Raw genomic sequence first — 26,074 nt, forward strand, 5'->3', positions numbered from 1 at the left:
GATGAGCACTTGGATTTTTTTTTTGGGTGGGAGGGGATTGGTGACCACTGGGGGAGTAAGGGGAGGTCATCCCTGATTCCCTCGGATAGTCATTTGGTCAGTTGGGGCTCCTTTTTGAAGTTTGTTCGTGAAAAAAAAGGGACCAAGTAAAGCCGGCGAAATGCTCGTCAAGCCTGGCTTTTTTCCCCATTATCGGGCGAAGCTGGCCATCTCATGAGCATGCCCCCATCCCGCCCCTGTCCCACCTTCACTACCCTACCGACACGCCCCCTTGAAATTTTGCCTGCTCCGCAACGGAAGGCAGTTGAAGCTGGTCAAAATCGGCTTTTGATTATACCGATTTGGCCAGTTTCAGGAGATCGCCGGCCATCTTTCGATTTGTGTCGGAAGATGGCCGGTGATCACTTTCGAAAATGAGCTGGATAGTAACATAGTAAATGACGGCAGATAAAGACCTGAACAGTCCATCCAGTCTGCCTAAGATAAACTCATTTTACATGGTATGTGATACTTTAAAAGTATACCCGAGTTTGATTTGTCCTTGCCTTTCTCAGGGCACAGACTGTAAAAGTCTGCCCAGAACAGTTCTTGCATTAATAGTTCTGAAGCTAACGTCGAAGCCCCTTAAAATTTACACTCCAGCCCATCTATATCTATTCAGTTACGATCAGGGTGTAGACCTTAGAAGTCTGCCCAGCACCGGCTTTGCTTCCCAATTACCATGAAATTATAAGGAGATAACAAGGGCCGCTGAGAGGGGGGGTGGGATTCCCCGGGCCTGGGCCTCGAAGAGGGGCCCAGTGCTGGGGTCTCTCCTGCTCCTGATGGGACCCGAGTGATCGCCTCCCGATAGCAGCAGGAGAGAGAAAACCCCAGTGCTGGGCCCCCCTTGGAGGCTGGGGAGGATCTGGAGCTTCCTCCAGCGCTGCTCTTCTGCCCATTAATGAGTGGCTGCTTTTCCTTTCAGGCGCACATGCTCGGTTTTGAAACTGTACATGCCCTGAGAGGAAAAGCAGCTGTAGGGGCAGGCAGTCAGCGCTGGAGGAAGAAGACTTTGCTGGCGGAGCCTGGGATCCCCGTCAGCCAAGGTATTTCAGCAGCAGTAGCAGCGATGGGGGTGGTGGTGGTGGCAGTGGTCGGCGACTTGGGGGGTGCCCCGGGCCCAGTTCAGTCTCTCAGCGGCCCAGGAGTTAACTATATAAGGGCCCCTTTTTACTAAGCTATGGTAGAAAAAATACCGTAGATGCGCATAGTATGGATTTTGATGTGCACTCTTGGTCAAATCAGCATGTCTGGAAATAGTGCGTGAAGGGGGCAGAGTTGCAGTACCTGGGTTGAACTCCATATATGGGCTATGCTACTGATACTACTCCATTAAGTACTGTGAATGTCATTTTGGCACGCGCCAATGACCTCAATTCCCATGCACTAATTTGTCCTGCAGGAAAGTAGTCAGTCATTTCTTGTGAAGGAAGTGGTGTACCGGGTGTGCTGTGTGATGTGAGTGAATGCTCTGTTTGGGGGGGGGGACTGTCACCAAGCTGTTGAAAAAGTGGTCTGCAGTAGCATGTGTGCATGAGATTGGCGTGCGTCCAGGCCACTTTTTCCTATAGGCTGATTTTTACATTTATGATAGTAATGGCTGCACAAAATCCAAGAAAATAGAGGAATACACAAATGACCACCAGCTTTAGGGTAGGTACAAAAGCACTTCTTTATTAAAAAGAACCAGTCTTAGCGACCCAACATGGGCCATGTTTCAGTGGACACCACCACCTGCTTCAGGGGTCACAAATAAGGCTACACAAAACATAAAAAAACATAAATCAATAAATATATAAACATCTATATATCTGTAATGTAAAAATATAAAACAAACACATATAGAAGACTTAAAAACTACATATTAGGAATTGATTATTGGACAGAAAACAGAGGGTAGGGTTAAATGGAGGAGGGTGAACAAGAGTGTCAGGGTGAACAGTGGAGTGCCACAGAGTTCTGTACTGGGACCAGTGCTATTTAACATATTTATAAATGATCTGGAAATCGGAATGACCAGTGAGGTGATTAAATTTGCAGATGACACAAACTATTCAAAGTTGTTAAAACATATGCAGACTGAAAAATTGCAGGAAGACCTTAGGAAATGCGAAAACTGGGCACCCAAATGGTGGATGAAATTTAATTTGAACAAATGCAAAGTTATGTACATTTGGAAGAATAATCCAAATAATAGTTGCTGATGCTAGGGTCCACCTTTGGAGCCAGAACCCAATAAAAAGATCTAGGTGTCATTGTAGAAAATATGCTGAAATCTTCTGCCCAGTGTGCGGTGGCAGCCAAAAAGCAAACAGGATGCTAGGAATGATTAGGAAAAGGATGGTAAATAAGACCAAGAATACTATAATGCCTCTATATTGCTCCATGATGCGACCTATCTTGAGTATTAAATTCTAGTTGTCGTATCTCAAAAAAGATATAGCTGAATTAGAAAAGGTTCAAAGAAGAGTGACCAAAATGATAAAGGGTTTAAAAAAGGTTTGGATAAGTTCCTGGAGGAAAAGTCCATATTCTGCTATTGAGATAGGCATGGGGAAGCCACTGGTTGCCCTGGGATTGGTAGCATGGAATATTTCTACTATTTGGGGTTTCTGCCAGGTACTTGTGACAAGGATGGGCCACTGTTGGAAACAGGATACTGGGCTGGATGGACCATTGATCTGACCCAGTATTCTTGTGTTCTTATGCACCCAGTATACAGCAAATTTCAATGCGCTGACCAGGTAATTACCTGGATAAAGTTACGTCAGTAAAAAAGATGTCCTAGTTTTATATGGATGGTTACCTGGGCAGTGGTCTGAATATTGGCCAGCACCCAGACAACTTCTGGCAGCCAACAAAGACCTAGATATTCAATGTTGGTGCCTGGATCAGGCCTGGCATTCAATATCCGAGTAAATGCTGCCTACAGCAATCAGCGTCTTTGAAATTGCTGTCCACTATGGGATGAATTTCAGCCTCTTTATTTATGTCATGCATAAACCAACTAAGGACAACACCAACTCTACACAACTTCATACATGTTTGCTAGGACAAAACTGATTCACTGGGCCATGATTTGATCTCTCTCAGATGCATCCACTGCTCCTTAAGGCTCCACCACCTAATTTGCTTGCTGTAGATGTAGGACCTCAGCCTCTTCTTCCTCCAGGCAAGGCAGAGATAGCTTATACAAATTATGCAGCATGCAATACACAAATTTAGAGGATTGGTTCATCTTAAGTTCAGACTTAAACAGACAAATCCTTTCCTTTCAAAGTTTGGGGCTGCTGAGCATATAATTTTTCTTCTCCGGATAGAGAAGAGTTGGGAGGCATTCTAGGCTCTTGTCTAACAGTTAACTGGACGGAATATCCAGTGGTCCCAGTTAACTAGATACATCAACTGAATATCTGGATAAAGTTAATCATATTTTTTTTATAATATAATTTTATACATATTCAAATCACGGAAAATTATAGAAATGGAATTCTAAGAAAACAATATCAAATATTTATTTATTTAGATTTTGCTCACACCTTTTTCAGTAGTAGCTCAAGGTGAGTTACATTCAGGTACTCTGGAGATTTCTCTGTCCCAGGAGGGCTCACAATCTAAGTTTGTACCTGAGGCAATGGAGGGTTAAGTGACTTGCCCAAGATCACAAGGAGCAGCAGTGGGATTTCAACTGGCCACTTCTGGACTGTATGACCAGTGCTCTAACCACTAGGCCACTTCTCCACTCCAAATCATCCAACTAGCCCACATCACTAGAGGAGAACATTGCAAGAATTATTTTTTAAAAAGTTAAACATATAAGTTACTACTGCATATTTTACCCTGAATATTACTCTTATGAGGTTACTGCTGCATAATTTTATTCATATGCTATACATATAAAGTTATGAAATTATCCAGTGATGATTATATGTAGAAACACTCTGCTACACATCCACATATAACTTATAATTACAGTATGTATAAAGGTACACTACTATTTATGAATCAGCACCTATATGGATGAATCATGCAGACTGCAACTGAATATTCCTGCTATCCATAGGCCCTGTTTACAAAGGTGCACTAGCATTTTTAGTGTGCATGCTAACCACATAGATGCCCATGATATTCCTATGGGCATTCTATACGTTTCGTGAGCGCTAATTTTTAGTGCTACTAAAAACACTAGCGTGCCTTTGTAAACAGGGCCCCATATGTTTTTCTTTCACCTAGGCTAGCCCAAGTCTTGCCCAATTTTATAACAGGTAACTTGTGACATGTGGAGGGGCATAATCAAAAGGGACACCCAAGTTTTGCTGAGGACGTCCTCGCAAAACGTCCTGATGGAGGGGCGGGGAAACCCATATTATCAAAATAAGATGGACGGCCATCTTTCGTTTCGATAATACGGTCAGGGATGCCCAAATCTTGAAATTTTGGTCATCCTTAGAGATGGTCGTCCCTAGACTTGGTCGTTTCTGATTTTCGGCGATAATGGAAACCAAGGACGCCCATTTCAGAAATGACCAAATGCAAGTCCTTTGGTCATGGGAGGAGCCAGCATTTGTAGTATACTGGTCACCCTGACATGCCAGGACACCAACTGGGCACCCTAGGAGGCACTGCAGTGGACTTCATAAAATGTTCCCAGGAACATAGCTCCCTTACCTTGTCTGCTGAGCCCCCCAAACCCCCCTAAAATCCACTACCATAGCCCTTATGGGTGAAGCGGGGCACCTAGATGTGGGTACAGTGGGTTTCTGGTGGGTTTTGGAGGGCTCGCTGTTTCCTCCACAAATGTAACAGGTGGGAGGGGGGATGGGCCTGGGTCCGCCTGCCTGAAGTGCACTGCACCCACTAAAACTGCTCCAGGGACCTGCATACTGCTGTGATGGACCTGAGTATGACATCTGAGGCTGGCAAAAAATATTTTTAAAGATGTTTTTTAAGGGTGGAGGGGTTAGTGACCACTGGAGGAGTAAGGGGAGGTCATCCCCAATTCTTTCTGGTGGTCATCTGGTCATTTCAGGCACCTTTTTGTGCCTTGGTCATAAGAAAAACAGGACCAGGTAAAGCCGTCCAAGTGCTCGTCAGGGACACCCTTTTTTTTTCCATTATGGGTCGAGGACGTCCATGTGTTAGGCACACCCAAGTTCCGCCTTCGCTACGCCTCCGATATGCCCCCTTGAACTTTGGCCATCCCCGCGACGGAAGGCAGTTGGGGACGTCCAAAATCGGGTTTTGATTATACCAATTTGGACGACCCTGGGAGAAGGACGCCCATCTTCCGATTTGAGTTAAAAGATGGGCGTCCTTCTCTTTTGAAAATGAGCCTGATAGTGAGCCATACAGTCAAAAGTTCAACATGCATCGGGACTTATGTGGTCAGTACCCACTGCTGGCCATATAAGTCTTTTTTGAATATCAAGCACTATGCATTTTAGTGAAACATATAAAATGCTGACAACAATATTGCTTTCATATCTTACAAAATGACCCATCCTTTAGAGAATTACTTGAAATATTTGCCACTAATAACTGCTTTCAGTCATTAAAATACAGCCTGCTGTCCAATGTCTTGGAAACATTGTTCTTGTTAGGTTTATTGCTCATGAGAATAGGCAGTGAAATGTTTCTCTCTACTGAGCACTGTTGTTCACTATCACAAAGTGGTCACTGACCTCATAAAGATCGCCAGAAAGTACCAAATGTCAAAGGATAGTATTTTATTCTCTATTAACTGCTTTATAGCTTTGCATAAAATTTTAATGCCATGACATTTGTGAACAGTTTAAATCAATTTAATGATAAACTAACAGCTATTCATCTCATCTTGTATGTTGTTCAAAACTATGTATCACAGTAACTGTAGTAAGAAAATAAATTAGAAAAAAAATATAAATCCCCTCTCTAATAGCCAGTTTGCCAAGTGATTTCACAGGTAACTTACTTACCCATTCCATTATATCAGTTTTCCATGGTCTCAATTCACCTATTCTTAACTTCTGGAGGGTGAAAAGTAGAGAATAATTCAGTAGTAACTATTCTGAAAGCAGAAAATTGGAAATTTCAGCACTGGCTGAAGATAGATATTTGCAGTGCACATGTAGAAGAGGCATGTTCCATCAGAACCCTTTGCTTTGCCCACAGACATGTTCTAAAAATATATATGCCTCCTTTTCATTTCTGTAAACCCTTAAATCTGACTAGACTTTCTCCTACTTGAGGCTGGCCTAGTACCTTGCAGGAGTACTGATATAGCCTCAGAACTTCCATTACTCCTGTGATGACAGTTCAAACACTTAGGGGCCCTTTTGCTAAAGGGTGGAAAGGGTAGCGCAGGTTTGATGCGTGCCAAATGCCTAATTACCACCGAGTTAGCACCGGAAAATGGCTATGCAGCAATATTTTGCTTACCACATGGCCATTTATCACTCCTCCTGAAAAAAGGCCCTTTTACCGATGGCAGTAAAAGGTGCCACTGCAGACCACCTTTTACTACTGTTTGGTAAAAGGGCCCCCATAGGGATCTAATATTTAAAGAGGGCCTATTAAAATCATGTTTAGCTGGGTAAATATAGCCATGGAGAATACAGGCCTCTTTAACTGGCTAAGGGCTAGATTTACTAAAGTGTGCTACTGCATTACCATATGTTAATGTCATTCACACGTTGTTAGTAAACTGGTGCATAAAATGGAACTTGTGGTAAATAATGGATGTTAGCATATGCTAACGTAGTAGTGTCTTTTAGTCAATCTAGCTCTAAATTTATGCAGCTGGCATTATAAGCTGCACATTAAGTAAGTGAAAAAGGGGCCAGATCAGAAACATTCCTGAGGACAGGCTTTCAATCCTGTGCTCTTTTCTACCTCTCTTTTCTTAACTTAATTTAAACCTAGATATGGATAGCTACTTCTTACATGTGAGCTCCGGTATTGCCATACTTTGTAAAATGTTACTTGTTATGTTGTGAGCTCTTGCTTATATTTGTATCGAAAATTAATAAAAGAAATTAAACCAGCATGTGGCTATGTAGTTGTGCTAATCAATTAACACAGAACGTGTCAGCTCTCTGCCCCTCCAGACACACCCCCAGTGTTAAAAAGTAAAATCTAGTTTTAGCACATGGGAAGCACGCACCGATCCTGAAACTACCACGGGATGCTTAAGTGCACCCCGTGTAATGTTTTTTAACCTGTAGTAAACACACATTAGCTAGTTAATTTGATGTATTCAGTACTAACCAGCTTGAAGTTTCCAGTCTTACATATGGTAGCCTTAAATCTATCTATTCATTATTTTCAATGGAAAGAATCAGCTGTATATGAAAGGGTGAATACCTGCTAAAATATATGTATTTTTCAATTAAACTCACAACTTTTCAGTACTAGCTCCAGGTAAATTACACTTGGGTATGGTACCTTGGTCCTTGGCAAATTTTCATTGAATTTAGAAATCAGTGCAAAAAACACATGTAATTATTTGTTTACTGGTGATGGGTAAAAACATTTTCTGCTCTCCATTCACTCTATTTATTTAGATTTAGCCCATACATTTTTCAGTAGTAATTCAAAGTGAGTTATATTCAAGTACACTAGATAATTCCCTGTCCCCAGAGGGCTTACACCCTAATTTTTTGGAGGCAATGGAGGTTTAAGTGGCTTGCCAGGATCAAACAAGCAGCAGTAGAATTTGAACAGGGCTTTGCTGATTATCAGTCTTGTACTCTAACCTCTAGGCTACATCTCTACAAATGTTTTTTTTTTCTTTTTCCCATCTCCTTGCATTTGGAACAATCTTCCTCTTGAGGTCAAATATGACTTTTCTTACTTTTCCTTTAGAAGAAAATAGAAGACATTTGTTTTTAATAAGTTTTTAATCAGAAATGTTTTATTTTAACAAGTTTTATTTCTTTTTGTATTATTATTATGGGGCCCTTTTACAAAAGGGTGGTAGGGGTAGTGCTGACTTTGCATGCGGCTGTTTGGCCTTACCTAGTGGTAGTTCTGACTCCTGCTGTGCACCAATTCCAGTGCTAGAAAATATTTTTTAATTTTCTAGCACCAGGGGTGTGCCCGGTGGTAATTAGGCACCGCCTTGTGCTGCCCAGTTACTACAGGTTTCCTCAGGAAATGGTCACACAGCAAGTGTTTAACTAACCACAAAGCCATTTCCTTTTTTAAAAGAAAAAAAGCCTTTTACCAGTGGTGGTAAAAGGGGGCCTCAGCATGCAACAAATCAGTGCTCTGACACCACCACAGGGGCCCCTTTTACTGCCGTTTGGTAAAAGGATCCCAGTATGTTTTAATTTTATATACTGTATTGTAACTTGTTTTGAAGCCATTATTTGACTTTTGGTACACCGCTAAGGACCTTTTGGAATAAGTGGTCAATAAATGCCTGTGTAAATAAAGGCGGTGTAAGTAAGAATGGATCAAACATGAGCAACAGGTAATTACAGCAGTAAAAATATTCAAATAACAATACAAAGTATGGCATAGTATACTACGTAAAACGTAATAGAACATTTTAATTGATAGTGAAGGGTAAAGCAAAGATGGAACATATACAGATAAGTAAGAGAGTAAGAAGAGTTAGAAAGTAAGGTGACTAAAGAAAGTTGCACATGAGGTCAGAGAGATGGTTAAATGTTGTTGTTTTATTCTTCAAAATGGTACCAAAATAAAAACACACTGAGCACAAAACATCTAGGAAAAGGTCATTTTTGAACCAAAAAGATAGATGGCCACCACTCAATTTCTTGCTGTTTCCAGTAAAATATCCAAAATCAGACTTTGGCTTTTTATCGAAAATGTCCCTCCTAATGGCTTTAACACTATTGTATGGTGGAGGGAAGTATGGAAGACAGATCAACAAAATTATTTGTATAGCTCAATGGCAATATTCCCAGCAGCATCAATGCAAGGTATTCAGGTACAATGTATTACAGAATTCTGTAGTAAATTTTCCTGCAGTAAAATATTGCACAAATGTATTATTTTATTGCTGGTTAGTTAGCCTTTTGTGGTAGGGAATGATGCAGAATGGTACAAACCTGCTTCTGTCAGTTGAAACTGAGCCCACATAGCTGTGAATTGGGTTTTCTGAGGCTTCTTGCTAGGTATTCAAGGCCTCATTATTTGGCCTAAAGGGTTGGCGCGTGACAATGGGCTTGTGCATGATAATCTGGACCTACTGCAGGAGCCTGGTGGTAATTCCCACCCCCAGTGTGCACCATTTCTGGTACTACAAAAATATTTTATATTTTTGTAGCACCATGGCTTATCCGGCAGTAATCTCCGGTTACAGCCAAGTTAGAGTGGGAGCTCTTACTGTCACCTAAAAAGGTGGTGGTAAGGGCTCTCCCCAGAAATGATGCAGCAAGTGGTTCACTTATCACTCAGCCATTTCTTTAAAAAAAAAAAAACACTAGCTTTTTAATCACTGCGGTAAAAGGGGGCCTTGGTGCACATGAAAGACATGCACCGACGCCACTGCAGGCCTCCTTTTATCGCATTTTGGTAAAATGGGGCCCTAAGTTAACTCTTTATGTACAGTTTTATATTTTTGATCTGTGGACTATGGCATAGTATGAGGGACTAGGATGTTTTTGGTGTAAGGTAACTGAAGAATGATTAGAGTGAATACTTTTTTTCTGGAAAACAAGAGAAGTTTGGATATTAGGTATAGTCTTTATATATATCTACACACAAAAGGGGAGGTATATGATAGCAGTTTATTATAGTCTAAAAGGTTATCAATAGAAATCAAACAAAATAAAACATGGAAAAGAAAATAAGATGATACCTTTTTTATTGGACATAACTTAATACAGTCTAAAGAAGCTGATGGAAAAAGATGGCAAATTATTGGCTTGTAAGTTGCTCATTTGATGGCTCTCTTGACATATTAATTCATTATTGAGTAGGTTGAAGGGAGTGTGTCATCTATACATATATATATATATATAAATATTCTTGTCTGTTTTGGTGAGAGTTTTGATAGTTTGATATTTGTAGTTTTATAATAATTGGACAGGCATTATCAATATTTTAGAGAGCAGGATGTCATTATCAAGTACAGCTAAAACTGCCTTGCAAATAACCAGCTCCACGATACATATGCACATGTTTTATTAATGACTGCACATCTGGTATATTTATTGCACTTTGAGACACAGATTAGATGAGAGACTTTGACACCAGTAAACATTTCTGGTAAATAAACACTTACTATAAGAATAAAGCAATCATGAAATTGGAGGCTAGAGTAATAAACTGAAATCAGAATTCATAGAACTTGTGGGCACAGAATATTAATTTATCATATATATCTTGATCTTGAGTAAACAGTGGAAAAAAGCCTAAAATGTATGCCATTTATACCGGCCAGTCTCAAACATATATCTGGGTTGTTCCTTCAACAAGACTGAATGGGAATCATTAGGTAAATAAAGAAAAAAAGAAGCGAAAATTAAATTTAAGAAAAATATTCAGGGACAATTATGAAAAGTTTAGACCTTTTATATTTATATATTTTGATACCCAAAACTGACTAAACCATGTGTCCCACAAGAAGTCAGTGTGATTTTTTTAATGCTAAAATAATCTTCAAAAACAAACATGGTTTAATTTCAATCTGATATTCTGTTTAAAATAGTTCCTTGGTTCTCTTTGTTATACCAACGACAAGTGCAGGTTTTTACAGTTAGGTGGCAATTTTGAAAGAGGCAGACCATTGGATATGAGCACAATTGTTTAAGTTAAGTGCTTTTCACAAAATATATTTGATTATACAAGTGTTTAATAATACAGCAATGAAAGGGTTTTTGCCTATGAGGATCTATATTTGAACAAATAGTAACCAGCATAATGAGTGGTTTATGCTCTATGAAGCTTTTTCTTTCCTATTTTTGCTGATAGTGTTGAAGTTTGGTTACTTTCAGTGTCTGAGTGACTTGTGACAAGAATTGTTTGAGTGAAATATTGTGGTGCTGATAGTTTTGAAAGATTTCCATAGGTAATTATATACAAAGGAACCCCTTTTCAAAATTGCTCTCATCTTTGTAGGCAAAATTGATGGAGGCAAGGGTACGGTTGGGGTAGATCAGTTGAAGCATGTGTTGGGATTTAATTTTGAAATCCCAGTGAATTATTTACTCTACATATAGGGCTAGCTGAAGTATGGGCAGGGGGACATGGGGGAGATAGTGTATAGGCTCTGTTAGTCTGTTACATTATACTATGTTGTGTTATGTTATGTTATAACACATTTTATATCCCTTGTCAGTTCAAGGCAGGTTATAAAAGCTAAAGAAAAACAGTTCAAACATTCTGAGAATTACAATAATAAATTCAAATATATATTGACTAATACAGCAATTATGACCCAGTTTGTCTGATTGATTTTAGAGCTGCAGAACTAGAAAATTGAAGAACAAATTAATTATATATATATATATATATATATATATATATATATAAGATCTATGAAAGATTTTCACTAAATCCATCATATACAATGGGGCTGCTGTCATCAAGATCTTAAATATCATTATACACACTTTAAATCTGATATGTTGTTTAATTGGCAACCAATGTAGTTTCAAATAAAATTCCTTCACTGAATCTTAGTGTTAGACAATAGCTTAATATGACTGCCATATTTTGCATAACTTGCCGACAATCTAACAGTCTCATATAGGAACCAATTAAAACCAAACTGCAATAGTCAAATCTTGCCAATACAAGTACCTGTACAATTAATCTAAAAGGATCAATTGCAAAATATTTCTTAATGCTCTGTTTCCTCAAGATGGTAAAATCTTTCCTCAAAATCATTAAAACATAAGGTTCATTGTTAGCAAATTGTCCAGTTCAACCCCTAGAATTTTGGCCTGGAGATCTAACATAAACTCATCTCCATCAGCTACAAACCTAGATGTAAATCTTTTGTCTTGATCTGAGCCTATCCAGAGAAACTTACTTTTTTTCTTTGTGTAGTTTTAGATGATGATTGGAAATCCAGGAATCAATTAGAGATATACATAGTTGTAAGCGAGACAGTGTTTTGGTCCAAGATGGAGAGCAGGATAGGAAGACAGTGGTATCATCTGCATAAATAAAAAGTATAAATTGAGATTTATTTAACATCATACCCAGTGATCTCATTAATAGATTTACCAATGTCAGAGAAAATGGTGATGTCTATTAAGCTGAATAAATTATAAAGTTGAATAAACCATAAGTGACAGCCCTCGATGCTGGTACACCCCCAGTGTCCGATGCAGTTCCACTAGCCATGGGAACCGATACTTCTGATGCCAAAGTTGATGGACCAGACTTAGATGCACCAAATAAAAGTTTCTCACACTGGACATCTCGACGTTTTGGGGTTCTTTTCTGCATTTTTGAACAGAGAAGACAATTAGAGACCTTTTGTTCAGGTCCAAGGCATGGCAAGCTCCAGTTGTGAGGGTAAGTCACGTAGATGACTTTGCCGAACTGAGAACACTTCTTGAAACTACTGGGAGTTTTAAGGGACATCGAGCAAAAATAGCTGAAGCAAAATCATGTGGCTCATTTTCTTTTTAAATAAAGATACCTAACCAGATGCTCAAGCCTAAAAGGGTCAAAGGAGCTGTGAAAAAATGAAGAAAAGTAAACAGGCTGACAAACTCTACAAAATCAAAAGAGGAAGAAGGAGCTAATAAAATGAGAAAATATGAAGAACAAAGTTCCCGTGTAATATAAGGGAAGGCACAAAAGTCTTAAAAAGACATGCTGAGGAGAGCAGTGCTGAGATGCGGCTGCATTGCTCTGCAAAAAGAAGACTGCTGGTCCTGCATGTTCCTGTTGGGCAGGAAGGACCCATGCATATGAAGTGTGGTGCTTCCGAAGGCTTCAGGATCTACTAGAAGGCTGATGTCACTCATATATAGCAAATGATGTCCTCCTTGTCCTCAGAGAAATATTTGTTAAGAAATTCCACTGTATCCTTATCAGCTTCTACATATTCCTCCTCTTCAACTTTGAGTTTTGACAAAATTTCACTTTATTTGTTAAGATTTATTTTACCGCCCTTTTGAAGAAATTCACAGTAAGAATAACAGGAAATAGACAATTACAGCAGTAAAAATATTCAAATAACAGTACATAGTATAGTAAAGTATTGTAACCTTATACCTCTCACCCTTCACCTGACATGGCGGCGCCCTTGGGAACGGTGAAGTTCTGGAAACCAGTGTTCCAGTCCGCCTCTTCCAGCTTTTCCCTGTTTGTTCCAGTCCATCTGCTCCAGCCTACTTGCTCCAGTACACCTGCCCCAGCCTGCCTGCTCTAGTACATCTGCTCCAGCGTGTTCCAGTCCGCCTGATCCGCCTGCTCCAAGCTCCTTCCAGTCTGCATGATCCAAGCTTGTTCCAGTCCGCCCGATCCCAGCTTGTTCCAGTCCGCCGATCCACTGCCTCACTTGCCTGCCTGCTAACTTGTCAGCCATTGATTTACCTGCTCTCCAGTCCATCAATCCCTCCAATTCCAAGCCTCCAATCCAGCTTTCCGCTCTATCTATCTGCTTCTCACCTCAGTCACTACACTTACACTTGTTACACCGCAATCACTACTTATGGCCCCTGTCCACATTCTCTTCCTTGCCCTGTCCCTTCCTAATCTTTTTCCCCTCCCTGTACCGCTGTCTACCGCTGGAACTCATTGCCCACCCGTGTTCCCTCCCGTCCTGCTCGCTACAGCAATACACTATTCACCCCCCATCCCTCACCACCTCACCATCTCTCTTGTCCCCCTCCTCCTTCCTAGCCCTTAACCTTCAACACCTCCTTCCTGCCATTAACCCATCACCATTCCTCCTAAGTGCACCCGTCTTCATCGCCTTCGTCGCCCCGACCTCCCCCCACCCTCCTCCACATGCTCTTGCTCCTCCTCCTGCTATCCGCGGGAGACATTAATCCTAATCCAGGCCGCCCCTCACCTGTCCTCCTCCTACCCATGCAAACGATTCCATGATGTCTCCAATCTTGTTTCTATTCCCCTTCTCCCCCCCTCTTCCCTCCCCTTCTCATATGCCTTGTGGAATGCCCACTCAGTCTGCAACAAACTGCCCTTCACCCACAATCTCTTCATCTCTCGTTCCCTTCAACTGCTCGCCCTAACTGAAACCTGACTCTCCCCTGACGACTCTACCTCAGTCGCGGACCTTTGTCATGGAGGTTATCTCTTCTCCCACACCCCCCGCCCAGCTGGCCGCGGTGGAGGTGTCGGGCTACTACTCTCGCCCTCCTGTAGTTTCCAACCCCTCCTCCTACCGCAGTCTCACTGCTTCTCATCCTTTGAAGCTCACTCCATCCGGCTATTCTATGCATTACCACTCAGAGTGGCAGTCATTTACTGCCCCCTAATAATCCCTCTCTTCCTTCCTCACCAACTTTGATGCCTGGCTTTCCGTCTTTCTTGAACCCTCATCTCCGTCCCTCATTCTCAGAGACTTTAACATACACGTTGATGACTAGTCCGACCCTCACGCTTCTCAGTTCCTCACTCTAACATCCTCCTTCAACCTCCAGCTTTGCTCCACCACCCCTACTCTCCGAGACGGCCATTGTCTTGACCTCGTCCTCTCCTCTTCCGGCTCTCCCTCCAATTTCCACGTTTCAGCTCTTCCTCTCTCCGATCATCACCTAATCTCCTTCACACTTCTTCACCCCCCCCTCAGCCCCATCCAACTTTAACCACTACCTCCAGGAATCTCCAGGCTATTGACCCTCCCACCCTATCCTCCAATATTTCTAATCTCCTCCCCTCCATCATGTCCTCCGAGTCTGTCGACAAGGCTGTCTCCGCTTACAATGCCACTCTCTCCTCTGCTCTGGACACCCTCGCACCATCTACCTCCCATCCAACAAAGCGTACTAATCCCCAGCCCTGGCTGACCCCTTGCATCCATTACCTTCGCTCCTGCACCCGATCTGCTGAATGCCTCTGGAGGAAATCTCGCACCCATTCAGAATTCCTTCACTACAAATTCATGCTATCCTCCTTCCACTCCTCCCTATTCCTTGCCAAACAGGACTATTACACCCAATTGACCAATTCTCTTAGCTCCAACCCCTGTCGTCTCTTCTCCACCCTTAACTCCCTCCTCAAAGTGCCCTCCGCTCCCACCCACCCCGCTCGCTCTCTCCTCAATCACTGGCTGATTACTTCCGCGACAAGGTGCAAAAGATCAACCTTGAGTTCATTACCAAGCCATCTCTTCTTCACCCTTCAACCTTCTCCCTCAACCAACCAACCCAGGCCTTTTTCTCCTCCTTTCCTGTCATCACCGAGGAGGAAACAGCTCGCCTTCTTTCCTCCTCGAAATGCACCACCTGCTCTTCCGATCCCATCCCCACCAACTTACTTAACATCATCTCTCATACTGTCACCCCCTCCATCTGTCATATCCTCAACCTCTCTCTCCCCACTGCAACTGTCCCTGACACCTTCAAGCAAGCCGTAGTCACACCTCTTCTCAAAAAAACATCACTTGACCCTACCTGTCCCTCCAACTACTGCCCCATCTCCCTCCTACCCTTCCTCTCCAAAATACTTGAGCGTGCCATTCACAGCCACTGCCTTGATTTTCTCTCCTCTCATGCCATCCTCGATCCACTTCAATCCGGCTTTCGCCCTCTTCACTCGACAGAAACAGCACTCTCTAAAGTCTGTAATGACCTGTTCCTTGCCAAATCCAGAGGCCACTATTCCATCCTCATCCTCCTTGATCTATCCGCCGCTTTTGACACTGTCAATCATGACTTACTTCTTGCCACACTGTCCTCATTTGGGTTCCAGGGCTCTGTCCTCTCCTGGTTCTCCTCCTATCTCACCCACCGCACCTTCAGAGTTCACTCTCATGGATCTTCCTCCACCCCTATCCCCCTATCTGTTGGTGTTCCCCAGGGATCTGTCCTTGGACCCCTTCTCTTCTCAATCTACACCTCTTCCCTGGGCTCCCTGATCTCATCTCATGGTTTCCAGTATCATCTCTGTGCTGATGACACCCAGCTATATCTCTCCACACCAGACATCACCTTGGAAATGAAAATGGTAACGGAATTCAAACATGCGTGGGATAAGCATAAAGGAATCCTGTGCCAAAGGAATGGATCCTCAGGAGCTTAGTCAAGATCGGGAGGCGGGGCTGGTGGTTGGGAGGCAGGGATAGTGCTGGATAGACTTGTACGGTCTGTGCCAGACCCAGTGGTGGGCAGTGGGACTGGTGGTTGGGAGGCGGGGATGGTGCTGGACAGACTTGTACGGTCTGTGCCAGAGCCGGTGGTTGGGAGGCAGGGCTGATGGTTGGGAGGCGGGGATAGTGCTGGGCAGACTTATACGGTCTGTGCCCTGAAGAGCACAGGTACAAATCAAAGTAGGGTATACACAAAAAGCAGCAAATATGAGTTATCTTGTTGGGCAGACTGGATGGACCGTGCAGGTCTTTTTCTGCCGTCATCTACTATGTTAGAGACCCAGGCAAAGGTATCAGCCTGCTTATCCGACATTGCTGCCTGGATGTCCAACCGCCAGCTGAAACTGAACATGTCCAAGACTGAGCTCATCGTCTTTCCACCAAACCCATGTCTCCTCTTCCTCCATTTTCTATCTCAGTTGATAACACCCTCATCCTCCCCGTCTCATCTGCCCGCAACCTTGGAGTCATCTTTGACTCCTCCCTCTCCTTCTCTGCCCATATCCAGCAGATAGCCAAGACCTGCCGCTTCTTCCTCTAACATCAGCAAATTCGCCCTTTCCTTTCTGAACACACCACCCAAACTCTCGTCCACGCTCTCATTACCTCTCGCCTTGACTACTGCAACTTACTCCTCACCGGCCTCCCACTTAGCCATCTATCCCCCCTTCAATCTGTTCAGAACTCTGCTGCACGTCTCATATTCCCCCAGAACCGATATAGTCATATCACCCCTCTCCTCAGGTCACTTCACTGGCTTCCAATCAGATACCGCATTCAATTCAAGCTTCTCCTTCTTACCTACAAATGCACTCAGTCTGCTGCCCCTCACTACCTTTCTACCCTCATCTCCCCTTAGGTTCCCGCCCGTAACCTCCGTTCACAGGACAAATCCCTCCTCTCTGTACCCTTCTCCACCACTGCCAACTCTAGGCTCCGCTCATTCTGCCTCGCCTCACCCTATGCTTGGAACAACCTTCCTGAGCCCTTACGCCAAGCCCCCTCCCTGCCCATCTTCAAGTCTTTGCTTAAAACCCACCTCTTCAATGCTGCATTCGGCACCTAACTCTTACCGTTCAGTAAATCCAGACTGCCCCAATTTGACCGCCCCTATCGCACTGACTGTTCACTTGTCTCTTAGATTGTAAGCTCTTTGAGCAGGGACTGTCCCTCTATGTTAAATTGTACAGCGCTGCGTAACCCTAGTAGCACTTTAGAAATGTTAAGTAGTAGTCGTAACCGCCTTGTTGTTATAGTCTAGTCAGTTGCCTAGTCAGTACCCAGGATGTTAGGAAGAAAGGGCACACAAAGAATTCTCTAAAGAATTTATTTCTTCGGGACCAAAACCAGGCTCAGGTGTATCCTGGCAGGCTGGGCAAGCACAGCTCCAGACTTAGGGCCTCTTTTACCAAACCATGCTAGTGATTCCCACATGGTAATGCCGACAAAGCCCATTCAAAGTGAATGGGCTTTGTTGGCATTGCCATGCCAGGAATCACTAGCATGGTTAGGTAAAAGAGGTCCTTAGTGCTCTATGAATAACTTAGTCCACCCACACCAGTTGTCAACTTGAACCATAACAAAACTTTGTTTTAGCTCCAATTGATGAAGTAAAGACATAACATCTCATTTAATATACAGGAGGCCAGCTTATTTACATCAGTCTCTCTTCTTCTTCTCTCTAGTACAAAAAATACATTTAGTGATGTTACTTACTGTTCCCAGATAACAGGTGTTAAAGTTTAGTATCAGTACCTTGATGGAATAGTAGCAACCATCTTGACGACAGTTCACTTCAGTCAAGTTTTAGTACTCTGCTACCTGCACATGGTTTGCTAGAAAATGTAAATAACAACTCCTCTGATTGAGATGTGAGCTGTCCCTTTCAGGTGGTACAGAGTTTTAGCCTGGATGGTATACATGGTTTCAAATTACAGTTACAGTTAGCTCATTTATAGCCCGCTAATACCAATGAATAGTTCACAGCGGGTTACAACAAAGATACTAGATTATGAAAAATCTAGGATGTGACAATAATTTTGCTAAGTATATTATAAGCCAAAATAAACAGATCAGTAATAATCCTAGCATAACAACTTACATTGTATTGTAATTGCTTCCTTAGTACATATTTATAAAACAACGTCTTCAAATCCTTCTTAAAAGTAATGTAACTTAGAATATGCCTTAATATGGGTGACAAAATAGGCCATGAGGTAACAGCCTGATATGAAAACAACCATGTGAACAATTTCTTTGAAGTAATTTCCCGGGACTAGGAAAAAGAGAAGAAAAGTACATTGCGAATATTATGTTGTGCAGCCAAATAGAATAGCATACTAAAGAGAGTATATATTGAGGGATTAGATCACATATAATCTTATATAATAAGCACCCCAATTTGTGCAGCACCCTAGCCGCTACAGGACTCCACTGTCTGCAACTTAATAAAAAAATGGAGTAATTTGATCTGATTTCTTAAGAGAAAAAAATTAAACATACAGCTACATTTTGAATAGTTTGAATCTGAGAATCTTTTTCGATAAGCCCAAGTATACAATGTTACAGCAGCCCAATTTGCTAAGAATAAGTGATTCTACAACCAGCCTAGACGATTTTCTGATGGATATTTTCGAATACTTCTGTTTTCTCAACAACAAAAATGCTTCTTACTAATGAATTGATCTGATTTTCCATGGGTAATTTCTCATCCAACACAACACCCAGGATTTTAATTGAGCAGTCTAGCAATAAGAATCTCCATCAATAGTAAACTTTTAAGTCCATATTTAAACTCTGCTTAGCTCCCAACAACAGAAATTTAGCTTTTCTTTATTTAATTTAAGATCATGAGAAGTCATCCAATCTGCAATTATTGTGAAACAGTCAGAGATAGTATTATATATATCCCTAAGATCTGTCATAATGGGAAAGATTATTGTTATATCATCTGCATAAATATAAACAGAATAGCCTTCCTTTTCCAAGCATTTACCCAAAGAAGACATGAGAATGTTAGACAGAATTGGTGACAAGGGAAATCCTTGAAGTACACCTGAGGGTAGAGACCAACTTTTTGATAGCAACCCATTCATCTTTACTCGATGAGATCTAGATATCAAGAAGCCCTTAATCCATGATAATACTTTACCAGTAACACCAAAACCATCTAGAATTTCAAGTAAAACTTCATGATCAACTAAGTCAAACAAACTAGAGAGATCTAGTTGCATTGTAATAGTATCAGTTTATTATTGAAATATGTAGCATGATATTTTGCTGGATCATATATAGCAATACAAAAATACAGCTTTAAAAATACAGTTTTAAAACTACAGCAGAGAAAATAGTTTCATTTCAAGCCCCTCTCTCCTCCTCCCTTTTTCCTGGGGACTTTGATAGCAGGGATAGTCAATTACAAACACTTAACAAAGACAAAAGAGAGATATATAGCTTCCTCTGCCCTCCCACCTAACAAAAGCTTGGACTAAGGTGGGTACCTGAATGCTCATCCAGACATCTCCGAAAACCAAAGACCCAAGAGACAGAAAGTCTGGAGGACCCCATTGAAAACAAAGAACTCAGAGAAAAAGCATAAACAAACATTTGCCTGTCATCAGAGCAGCGGCATAGCGAGGCGGCTGACACCCGGGGCGGGTCGCCGCTGCGCACCCCCCCCCCCCGGGTGCAGCACGGCGCACCCCCCCTCGGTGCACACAACCACCCCCCCGGAGTGCATCTTTACCGCTGGTGCTCCACCCCGCCGAGTGCACGTCGTCTCTGGGAGCTGCGTCAGCTCCGTTGGTTCCCTGCTTTCTCTGCCCCGGAACAGGAAGTAACCTGTTCCAGGGCAGAGAGAGCAGGTAACCAGCGGTGCCGACACCCCCCCAGCGCGTGCACCCAGGGTGGACCGCCCCACCGCCCCCCTTTCCTACGCCACTGCATCAGAGGTATACCTGCCCCCTCCCATCATCTATCAGACAATTGGACGCCAGACATCTGCAGAAAGGAAAGACTTATAATGTGACCATGTGAACAGACTACAATAACCATAATGCCTTGCAAGTTATCCAGTGCAAACCAGGAAGCAGGTGCTGGGACTCTGTGATCATATCCTCCTGCAGCTTGCAAGATATAAAAGCAAAAGCTGTTTCCACAAGATTCAGATTCTCTCTTCAGCTGCAAGCAACTCAGATCCATTCACTGCAGAAGCCCTGCTCCCTGCTCCTGACCACATGGCTCATCACAGCATGCTTGTGACAAAGACTCTCCTGTAAGTTAAACTGTAACCTTAACTTTTAAACTAGCTACCTTACTTAAGTACAGATTATTGTAAAGATCTCTTAAAAAACTATCTCTCGTTGTGCTAGCCTTATATGATTGCATTAATCATATTGTAACTTAATAAACCTTTTTGAAGCTAAAAATATAGTCTCTTTGTGTCCTGGGTGCATAACTTTAAATCGGGAAACGCAGGACACTGCATTTCAACAGAGATAATATTTAATTCATTGCAATTGTGATTATTGTTGCTTTAATTAGCAACTGGTGGAGAATATACATATATATTAAAAATTATAAACATTAGCAAGTGCTCTAGAGCTCTTTCCCCAAAGATAAATAATTTCTTTGTAACAGCATGATACGAGCTTTTCTGGCCTTTACTCAGATGTCTAATATGGTTCAAAAGTGTAGCCATCAAAGTTTCTGTGCTATGGTTAACATGAAATCCAGATAGGGATACATGCAATAGCTCAAACTATTCCAAATAAACAACTAACTGCCTTCATTCTCACTCTCTCTCTCTCTCTCTCTCTCTCTCTCTCTCTCTCTCTCTCTCTCTCTCTCTCTCTCTCTCTCCTTTTCCTAGATTTTACTAGGGTGGAGTGGTTCTCCATAGCACCCGCAATGCCAGGCAACAAGTTTTCCAGTCTTTGTTCTGAATCCTTGTTCAAGACAAGTGCCTGTCATGCCTTCCTATGGGGGTACTGGCAGGCTGATCCCTTGCAATTCAGAATACCAGTATAGACATTGCAGGGAAAAATATTTGCTAATTTACAGATCAAGGTGGTTCGCAATCTAAAAATTCAAAACAAAAATGGAGAAAAGGAACTACAAAATGTTGACAGGAAAGAGCAAAAATTTCATTCACACAGAACAGTCAGTCAGGAGGAATAGTAGGGAAAGCAAAAGGAGGTGGCAGTAGAGACAGGACAGAATATTACAGATAAAAGATAGGGAGAAATGGGTTAAGAGAGAGGGGAAGGGGTAAATAACATAAGAACATAAGACTAGCCATACTGAGTCGTCCATCTAGCCCAATATCCAGTTTCCAAACAGTGGCTAAGCCAGATCACAAGCACCTATCAGAAACCCAATTAGTAGTAACATTCCATGCTACCAATCCTGGGGCAAGCAGTTGCTTCCCCATGTCTGTCTCAATAGCAAACTATGGACTTTTCCTCCAGGAATTTGTCCAAACCTTTTTTAAACCCAGATATGCTAACCACTGTTACTACATCCTCCAGCAAAGAGTTCCAGAGCTTAACTATTCATTGAGTGAAAAAATATTTCCTTCTATTTGTTTAAAAGTATTTCCATGTAACTTCCTAGAGTGTCCCCTAGTCTTTGTACTCCCACAAGACTGACATGGTGAGAGGAAACCCTTCTTGGAGGGAGATTGTGCTGGTATACAAACCCAGCCCAATGGTAGCAATGCAGTTGGAAGACTGCTGCTGAGCTTAAATGGAACAGTGCCCCCCTTGGCCTACCTATAATCCCTGGTGATCCAGCAGGAGCGGTGGGGGCAGGGGCAAAGTCCACTTGCTCCTGACTCTAGTGGATACCGTTCCAAAATGGCTGACACGGTCTCTAGTGACAGCCTCATGGTACTTCAGTAGGAGTCATACACTATGTAGGGCAGTAGAGCAAGGAAATTTTATGTTTTGTAAAATTTTGTACCACATAGATGCTTCTTTTTGTTTGTGGGCAAAGGTCCTGAAAAGAGTTAGACAAGTAGGCTCAGATGGTGATATTTTAACTGAAGAAACATTAAGCCAGGCACGGATACTATGAATCAGTTTTAGCCAACTGTAGTGTTAATTGATATTTTGTACACAGACTTTCAAAGGGAAGCCAATCATTGTCATCATTCATAAATTGACCTATGTGCCAAATACCCAGTTTCTGCTGAGACAGCCAATTTACTTGTCTTGTATTTTAATTGCTGGATTATTCAGATTGGAGCAGAAGATGACACAGACCATTTTGTTGTAACCGCAGAATCTAGTTTCAACAAATGCAACTTTGGGGACCTTGCAATTATATCTTGATCTTGCATTTGAAATCCTGCATAAAAGGAATACATTGAATTTGAGTCAATTTATACTGTTCCTTTTCAAATTGTATCCATAGAAATGGGCGGACTGACCATTCGAGCAATTGGGCAGTGCCCGAGGGTCCAGAGGCTCTAGGGGGCCCTAGGCTCTGCCCGGATGCCCGCTGCTCTCCCTACTCCACCCAATAGATCCCTGCTGCGGCACCACTACTGCTGCTGTTTTAGCAGTGGCGGCAAAAACAGAGAAAAAGATTGCGGGGCTACACTGTTCCTGTTCATGACTGTCAGTCCCGCCTTCCCCTGATGTAATTTCATGTTCCGGGCAGAGCCAGTCAGCCGCAACAGGAACAGTGCGGCCTCACAATCTTTTCCACTGTTTTTGCTGCCACTGCTGAAACAGCGGCAGTAGCAGTGGTGGTCATGGCAGGGAGGTATTGGGTGGGATAGCCTGGTGCACCAGCGGCAGTGTCCAGTGGGGGGGGGGGGGTTAAGAGAGGGGTTGGGTGTTGGGGGGGCTGAAAAAAATGACAGACACTGGATGGAGGGGGAAGGGGGAGAGACACTGGATGGAGAATGGATGGAGGAGGGGAATAGATAACAGATGGAAGGGAGGAGAGATGGGACAGATGCTAGATGGAGGGGGAGGGGGACAGATGCTGGATGGAGGGAGGGAAGAGGGGGGACAGACGTCAGATGGAAATGAGGAGAGAAGTGGCAGACACTAGATGCAGGGAGAAGAGGAGTGTCAGAGGCTGGATGAGGGGTAGAGAGGGGTCAGATTCTGGATGGAAGGGGAGAGAAAGGTGGCAAACAATGGATGTAAGGAGAAGAGGAAGGCCAGATGCTGGATGTAGGGAGAAGAGGAGGGTCAGATGCTGGATGAAAGGAAGAGAGGGGAACAGATGTCATATGGAAAGAGGGAGAGGAGGGACAGACACTGGATGAGGGGAAGGGACATATGCCAGATGGAAATGGGGAGAGGAGGGACAGACACTGGATGAGGGGGAGAGAGGGAATAGATGCCGGATGGAAGGGGGAGAGAGGATGCAGATGTTGGATGGAACAGGGGGCCTGAGTGAATGGAAGCAAGGAGAGAGAGGGGCCAGATGCTGGATGGAGGAGGGAGAAAAAGAGGAGACTCTGGATGGAAGTGAGGAGAGAGAAGAGTCAGATGCTGGATGGAAAGGGGGAGAGAGAGAGGGGGCAGATGCTGGATGGAAAGGGAGGAGAGAGGGGGCAGATGCTGGATTGAAAGGGAGGAAAGAGGGGGCAGATGCTGGATTGAAAGGGGGAGAGAGGGCAGATGCTGGATGGAAAGGGGGAGAGAGGGGGCAGATGCTGGATGGAAAGAGGAGAGAGAGAGAGAGAGAGAGAGAGGGAGCAGATGCTGGATGCAAAGGTGGGGGGGGGGGGGAGGGAGAGAGGCAGACACTGTTGAGAGTTAAGAAGAGATTAAGGAAAGAAGAAACAAGAGACTGGGACCAACACAATTAGAAAATATGTAAATGGCCAGACAACAAAGGTAGGAAAAATGAATTTTATTTTAGTTTAGGATAAGTAGTGTGATAGCTGTGTTAATAAATACAGAAATAAGGTGATATCTTTATTGGACTAATTTGAATACATTTTGACTAATGTGTGGAGACCCAAGCCTCCTTTCTCATATCAGAACAGAATACCTTAACAGCAGTATACTGTCCTGACTTGAAGAAAGAGGTTTTGGCCTCTGAAGCTAATTGAAAAATATATTTAGTCCAATAAATGATATCATCATATTTTCCATTTTTTTTGTTTTATTTGATTTGTTAACCTGTAGTATAGTGACTGAAATATGTCAGTTTTTGAAATTTGCATCTGCTGTTGAGACCCGCGAGACTACCACAGGAAGTCTCGGCTGCCACTTTGAAAACATGGTGGCGCCAGTGGGCAGGAGAATAGCGGCAGTGCAGCAGGCAGGAAAGAACATGCTCACCCCCTGCATAGGCAATTAGACCACGAGGGCCCTTCAGGTAGGACCAGGATGGTGGGGATTTGGCTGTGGCGGTAGGGGGGCGTTGGGCAGCCGCTGGGTGGGGGGCCCAGACCACTCTCAGTCTGCCCCTGCATAGAAATGACTCATGAGATGCATCATTTCGCATCCATCTAGAATCTTGTCGAAGTAGAAATGCTATTGGTAGTCATAAAAGCTGGAAAGGTGACCCACTTTGTAGCTTGGTAGATTTCACATATTTAAGGACAGTTCTTGGTGTTTTGTTATTTATAAGTAAGATGTTAAAATAGAATCAATTCTCTTGCATACTTGCATACTGAATAAGCAAGAGAGCATACTTCATGATTACTGATTATCAGAGTGATCATCATCTCAATGAATTCAAGATGACCCTACCAGGAGAACTGTAGTGGCGACCATCTGTCAGTTAGTTGTTTTACAGTATTCATAATATATTGGTGTATACCTCATTGTGTTATCAATCATAGGACCAAAATATATACCAAGTATTTGAGTTTTTGGAGTTCAATGGAGCTAAGTAAGTTTCAATGAAGCAATCAACATTAGTAGCAGCAAATATACTTCTAATATACGTTTACTTCCTATGTGATGGAGATCTTCTTTTCAATATTCACAGTTACCATCTCATATTTCCTGTTTGGAAACTTCTCACCAAATTATTTACCATATGTGTGTCTTCTGGTAGAACTTACTATACATACAAGTTTTAATATCTATCCTATAATTACTAAATACCAACATATCCATAGTAGTTACAAATGAGGCAGTTCATCCCTTTAACATGAAGGCCCACTGTGAAGAAACAGGGCATCCTGGTTCAAAACCTACCAAACTCATCGAACAACAACTTCTATTAATGGGTGAATATATGTATGTGTGAATCCAGTTTTTATACTGTTAAACAGGACTAAGGTTGCTAGATCATGTAGTTGTAAAAACAGAAAGGCACCAGATTATGTGTTTCTGCAAAATAAAAAGGCAAATCAAATTATGTATTGTGTATGTGCAAGTGGAAACCTTCCAGAAATACATTATTTGTTACATTTTATCCCACATTTTCCCACCTTTTGCAGGCTCAAAGTGGCTTACATATGACCGTTAACGGCGTTAGCCGATTCCGATCTGAACAAATACACATAGTATGAATGAATGGATACAAAGTGATATTGTGGTAGAATGAGTACATGTATGGTATTTACAATTGGGGGGAACCTAGGGAGGGAAAGGGGGAAGAAGAGTCAGGTAATGTCCGTTATGGTCTTTGGTTACATTGTGTCCACAAGTGTCCAGGTATTTTTATGTTGGTCGGTGGGGTATGCTCTTCTGAACAGGTCTGTCTTAGTGCTTTCCAAAAATTTAGGTGGTCGAGCGTGGTTGTTACTGCTTTTGGTAATGCGTTCCATAGTTGTGCGCTTAGGTAGGAAAAGCTGGATGCATA

Source organism: Microcaecilia unicolor, chromosome 2, assembly GCF_901765095.1.
Source record: "Microcaecilia unicolor chromosome 2, aMicUni1.1, whole genome shotgun sequence".
Lineage (NCBI taxonomy): Eukaryota > Metazoa > Chordata > Amphibia > Gymnophiona > Siphonopidae > Microcaecilia > Microcaecilia unicolor.